Source organism: Schistocerca gregaria, chromosome 1, assembly GCF_023897955.1.
Source record: "Schistocerca gregaria isolate iqSchGreg1 chromosome 1, iqSchGreg1.2, whole genome shotgun sequence".
NCBI classification, from domain to species: Eukaryota; Metazoa; Arthropoda; class Insecta; order Orthoptera; family Acrididae; genus Schistocerca; species Schistocerca gregaria.
Genome location: NC_064920.1, coordinates 1049356796 through 1049363847, shown reverse-complemented (window position 1 = coordinate 1049363847; position 7052 = coordinate 1049356796).

The window sequence follows — 7052 nt, the reverse complement described above, 5'->3', positions numbered from 1 at the left end:
TCAACATTGTAGGAGCTACAGCTGTGTGTGGCTGGCGGACGCGCAGGAGATATGACAGGTTAGCGCGATCTTGTTGTGGTTGTCAGTCACCTCTTCCAACGACTCACCCTGCTTTTGTTTGTTGCCTGGTCTCCGTGGATTTTCTGTAAGCCCCTACGAATATCCCTGGTTTTCTGATTTACCGCTAAAAGAAAGTCAATGATAGCTCCCTTTTTGGAACGAAACTCTAACAGACCTCATTTTGAAGGCTACGTATATCGTTGTGACCAATCGAAACTACAGTAGCTGACTGGGACTATTTCACGGCGTCCCGCAATAATTACCTCATTTTTGGGACCTAAATTGTCTGACAAAAATAATGTGTTCTATACTTTCTGAACACACGCCATTAAACCCTAAATCACCTTAACCGCTACGAAGAGGACCACTGCAAAGTTGCTGGACACGTAGGCAATTCAATTATTTTAATCAGAAATCTTTAGCTGGTCACGTCATTCACTTAACGCAGGTTACCAACTTCGACTCATATCTGTTAGTCATATTTGCATCTGATGAGGCTTTTTAATAGAGAACACCCAGGTAAATCTCCTTAAATAATAAACTTATTCCTCTTGGCTCTATGATATAGTCCGTGCTCATTGTAGGACTCGTGAAGCTTTAAACACTTTTCTGTAAAGTATGTACGGAGATTGGGGCCAGAGGGTCCCTTTAAATGGGGACAAGGTCGGAATGAATACCGCTCTGCCAGGCGTCTATCCCAGCCGACCCCGGGCTGCCCCGAAGTGTCAAGCACTCAACAAAGCTCTCCTAACTGTGTTAGCAGCCGAGCTCGCGCTGGCGGTCGGCCACAGTAGAGGCAAAGGTGGCCGGCTCCAGACGCGCTCAAGTTACCAGCTTCAGCACCCGCCCGGCTGTTAAACTACTCAGGCGTCCCAAGTTCCAGGATGCTCCCATATTTGATACTCAGTGGGACTAGCACGCTACACAGGACTCGCGGAGCAACCAGACGCCGGATTACTGTACCACCGGTCATTCAGTTGAAGTTGTGCAGAGCAACATCTTGACACAGATGTGAATGTTAAGATTCCCCGGAAGTCTCAGATGAACTCACTAGTAAGACAAACCGAGGAAACATCTCGAGAGTGCGCTACAGCTTTACGTAAAGAGGTTTTAAATTTATTGAACATTGTATAACGGCAGTGTGCATTGGGAAAGTTATCTGTTGTTCTGATTTTTCTGCACTTAACATAGTCATGAACAAATGTTCCTCAAAACCAAGCTATTAAGAAAAAGTCTAGTCAACTCTAGAAGCCGGCCGCGGTGGCCGAGCGGTTCTAGGCGCTTCAGTCCGGAACCGCGCGACTGCTACGATCGCAGGTTGAATCCTACCTCGGGCATGGATGTGTGTGATGTCTTTAGGTTAGTGAGGTTTACATAGTTCTAAGTTCTAGAGGACTGATGACCTCAGATGTTAAGTCCCATAGCGCTCAGAACCATAAAAACCGTTTTTGCAAATATAAAAGAAATTATACAGGTAGTGAAGGAAGACGAAAATTTAATAATCATGGGTGACTCGAATTCGACAGTAGGAAAAGGACAGAGCATAACTTAATCATAGCTGACCTTTGGTTCAAGAACTATGAAAGAAGGTTGAATACACGGAAGAACCTGGAGATACTAAAAGGTGTAAAGATAAATTATATAATGGTAAGGCAGTGAATTAGGAACCGGGTTTTAAATTGTAAGACATTTCCAGGGGCATATGTGGACTCTGACTACAATCTATTGGTTATGAACTGTAGATTAAAACTGAATGGGAGAAAGAAAAGCAGTAGAAGAAGAATGGGTAGCTTTGCGGGTTGAAATAGTGAAGGCAGAAGAGAATCAAGTAGGTAAAAAGACAAGGGATAGTACAAATCCTTGGATAACAGAAGAGGGACTGAATTTAATTGATGAAAGGAGAAAATATAAAAATGCAGTAAATGAAGCAGGCAAAAAGGAATACAAACGTCTCAAAAATGAGATCGACAGGAAGTGCAAAATGGCTAAGCAGGGATGGCTAGAGGTCAAATGTAAGGATGTAGAGACTTATCTCACTAGGGATGTAGGTACTGCCCACAGTAAAATTAAAGAGACCTTAGGAGAAAAGAACACCACTTGCATGAATATCAAGAGCTCAGACGGTAACCCAGTTCTAAGCAAAGAAGGGAAAGTGAGGTGGAAGGAGTATATAGAGCTTCTATTCAAGGCAATGTTCTTGAGGACAATATTATGGAAATGGTAGAGGATGTAAATGAAGATGAAATGGGAGATATGATACTGCATGAAGAGTTTGGCAGAGCATTGAAAGACCTAAGTCGAAACAAGACCCCGGGAGTAGACAACATTCCATTAGAACTACTGACAGCCTTGCGAAAGCCAGTCCTGACAAAACTCTACCATCTGGTGAACAAGATGTATGAGACAGGCGAAATACCCTCAGACTTCAAGAAGAATATAATAATTCCAATCCCAAAGAAAGCAGGACAGATGTGACAATTATCGAACTATCAGTTTAGTAAGTCACAGCTGCAAAATACTAACGCGAATTCTTTACAGACGATTGAAAAAACTGGTAGAAGCCGACCTCGGGGAAGATCAGTTTGGATTCCGCAGAAATGTTGGAACACGTGAGGCAGTACTGATCATACGACTTATCTTTGATGAAAGATTAAGGAAAGGCGAACCAATGTTTCTAGCATTTGTAGACATAGACATAGAGAAAGCTTTTGACATTGTTGACTGGAATACTCTCTTTTAAATTCTGAAGGCGACAGGGGTAAAATGCAGGGAGCGAAAGGCTATTTACCATTTGTACAGAAAGCAGATGGCAGTTATAGGAGTCGAGGGACGTGAAAGGGAAGTAGTGGTTGGGAAGGGAGTGAGACAGAGTTGTAGACTCTCACCGATGTTATTCAATCTGTATATTGAACAATCAGTAAAGGAAACAAAAGAAAAGTTCGGAGTAGGCATTAAAATCCATGGAGAAAAAAAAAAACTTTGAAGTTCGCCAACTACATTATAATTCTGTTAGAGACAGCAAAGGACTTGGAAGAGCAGTTGAGCAGAATGGACAGTGTCTTGAAAGGAGGATATAAGATGAACATCAACAAAAGCAAAACGAGGATAACGGAATGTAGTCGAATTAAGTCGGGTGATGCTGAAGGAATTAGATTAGGAAATGAGACACATAAAGTAGTAAAGGAGTTTTGCTATTTGGGGAGCAAAATAACTCATGAGGGTAGAAGTAGAGAGGATATAAAATGTAGACTGGCAATGGCAAGGAAATCGTTTCTGAAGAAGAGAAATTTGTTTACATCGAGTATTGATTTAAGTGTCAGGAAGTCGTTTCTGAAAGTATTTGTATGGAGTGTGGCCATGTATGGAAGTGAAACATGGACAATAAATAGAAGAGAATAGAAGCTTTCGAAATTTGGTGCTACAGAAGAATGATGAAGATTAGATGGGTAGATCATATAACTAATGAGGAGGTATTGAGTATAATTTGGGAGAAGTGGAGCTTGTGGCACAACTTGACTAGAAGAAGGGATCGGTTGGTAGGGCATATTCTGAGGCATCAAGGGATCACCAATTTAGTATTGGAGGGCAGCGTGGAGGGTAAAAATCGTGGAGGGAGACCAAGAGATGAATACTCTAAGCACATTCAGAAGAATGTAGGTTGCGGTATTTAATGGGTGATGAAGAAGCTTGGACAGGATATTGTAGCATGGAGAACTGCATCAAACCAACCTCAGGACTGAAGACCATAACAACACTATGCAAATCACCTTAAGTGCCTGACACAAGGTTCATCGAACAACCTTAACAATAATTCTCTATTATTCCACACTCGAACAGCGCGAAGAGAAAACGAATACCTGTATCTTTCGTGTGAACACTGATTTCCCTTATTTTATTATGATGATCGTTTCTCCCTGTATAGTACGACGTCAACAAAAGTTTCGTATTCAGAGAAGAAGTTAATGATTGAAATTTCGTGACAGGACCACACAGCAACTAGAAACGTCTTTGTTTCAGTTATGTCCACCAAAAGTCCTATTCAATGGACGTGACCTCTTTCCCCAATTTCTCCATAATACAAAACATGTTGCTCTTCTCTGAAGTTTCTTGATGTTCCCAAGAATCCTGTCAGGTAAGAAACCCACATCGCATAGCAGCACTCCAAAAGACGGTGCACAAGTGTAGTGTAGGCAATCCCTTTAGTAGACGTTAGGATACCAGAGATTGTCTGGCTTGTTACTTTAAACCCGTAAGTTGCACAGCGCGTTCATCTATACCTCTGAACTGCGAAAGCTGCATCCCGTTGTTGGAATACGCAGGCCTGTTAACAGAAAAGCATGGATGGAAAAATCACAAATACAGGAACGAAATTTCTAAATGCTTTGGTCTGTAGCGAAGATCATGTGAAGAACCAAACACATCTTCTTTGTAACACATTTTCAACTAAACACATCGTTATACTAGGAGTCTTAACTATTATGGAATTGACACAAACACAATGGCGCGAGGTTAGTAGTCGACGAAGCACCGTAAACTGCCACTCTAATGTTTGACGCACGCTACTGGTCCTTTTTTCTTGGCGTCAGTCCTCTGACTGGTTTGATGCGACCCGCCGCACTTCCTCTCCAAAGCTAACCTCTTCAATCTAAAACTTGCACCCAACGTTCTCAATTATTCGTTGGATACTTTCCGGTTTTGCCCTCTGCACCTTCCTCTAGTACCACGGGCAGTATTTCCTGAAGTCTTATCACATGTCCTACCATCCTTTCTCTTCTTCTTGTCATTGCTTCCACATATTTCTTTCCTCGTCGATTCTGCTAAGAACCCAATTTCTTCCCAGGATACTAACGAAGTGGTTACCACATGAGACAAAGGAATGCATGATGCGCTCTCGCATCATCCTGCATAAAGGAACTGGGTCTCTTTCCATTGTTCATTTTCTGAAAAAAACTGTTTGCAATGCCTGCGTATCAGAAGCGAAGATCTTATGAAAAGAAATCAGTCAGTTTCATGCTGCAGTAATTGCACACCGGCGCCACAGTTTCCGCATCATGCCTACAATCTTGATGTAACATATGACGGTTTTCTGAATTCCAGTGTCGACTGCTCTGAGAATTTGTGTACCCCGACGAACGCAGTCGAGTTTCACCAGAAAAAAGAGCATTTAAGGACCAACATCTCCACCGTAAACAGGCTGAAGATGAGTAACTGCAAGGTTAATGGTATCATAAAATAAAGGAAACAAGAGTTACAAACGAAGTACCGTTACTGGCGACACTTTCATAAATTATGTAGCACTTATCCTGCGTGATTTAAGTCACAATTGCAATTTGTTGTGCCATGCTGGTGTTTACAGGACGCAACAATTTCGTATTTAGCGAAAATGAGAACATGGTTGACCAGCTCAAAATCGTATTCAACAAGCATTTTATCCTGGCTGGCGTGATTCCCAAATATGCCAAGTGAAAGTTAAGAAATTTTTAGTTCACAATGTGTTAAAACGAAAATTGAACAGAAGTGGGTAAAGTATGAGGAGCACATACCTTTACTGGTCTTCAAAATAATCACCTTTAGCTACAACAGACTTGTGACATCGGTTGTGAAGCTGCTGGAAACCGGTCAGCAAACGCTTCTTCTGGAAATGAAGCACCGCGGTCACGCGAAGTTGCTTTTCCGCAGTGTCTGCGAATGTTCGTGAGCAGTAGCGCTTACACTTTCTTTGATGATCTTCAACTCTTCCGCTGATCATCGCTCGATGTCTGGGATGGTGCATGTTGACCTGAACACGGCTCGTCATTGACACAGTTCCTTCGGTCTCTAACCCGCTTAATCCACTCAAAGACACATCACTTACTCACTGCTTCAACACCGCACACTAACACTAATGCTCCACGAGTCTCCATCTCCGTTTTCCCTGCTTTAAAGTAAACCATCATGTTACCGTATTCCTTCATTTTGAGCTCTTTTTTTGCAATCATGCAAGTCATTCTTGAAGCTAAGCACAACATTGTAATCAACAGAATGAGATTTTCACTCTGCAGCGGAGTGTGAGCTGATATGAAACTTCCTGGCAGATTCAAACTGTGTGCCCGACCGAGATCTGCCAGGAAGTTTCATATCAGCGCGCACTCCGCTGCAGAGTGAAAATCTCATTCTGGAAACATCCCCCAGGCTGTGGCAAAGCCATGTCTCCACAATATCCTTTCTTTCAGGAGTGCTAGTTCTGCAAGTTTCACAGGAGAGCTTCTGTAAAGTTTGGAAGGTAGGAGACGAGATACTGGCAGACGTGATGCTGTGAGTACCGGGCGTGAGTCGTGCTTCGGTAGCTCAGATGGTAGAGCACTTGCCCGCGAAAGACAAACGTCCCGAGTTCGTGTCTCGGCCGGGCACACAGTTTTAATCTGCCAGGAAGTTTCATTGTAATCAACAATTCAAACAAATCGTTCAGAATCTACATTGCAATAGCTGCAAAGCAACGATGCAGCGACGGACACCCACCATAAACGCTTTACCCTTCTGTGCCCGAGCAACAGAAAGGTATTAATTTGGCTAAGTCACTGAGCCGAAAAGACCTATAGAAATCAATAAGAAAATAACAGCTAATTCCTCAGAATCCAATACTTAACTGAAGTTCAGGAATCGAAGCTGAAACTTGACGGTTCCAAAGGGGCCCTATAATTCAGCTCAGCGTAACTGGGTTCAACTCTCATCGGTGTGCTACGTCCCAGAGCTGGTTGGCCAGGCTGTGAACGAAGACGACACTCGAAGTCAGCCACGGATACGAATCAGTCACAAATATGCCCATCAATCACTCGCCGGACTCCGTTTCCTAAACGCTTGCCCAAGTCTTTGCCCTACTCGCCGGGCAGACCTCTCACATCATCCTCCTCCCTCCGTTACCCCTTCCCAACTCGTCACGCCACAACACGCCCCGGCCCCACCAATCACCTCGAGCAAAGATCTTAGTGGCCTCAAATCAGAGGGAAATCACA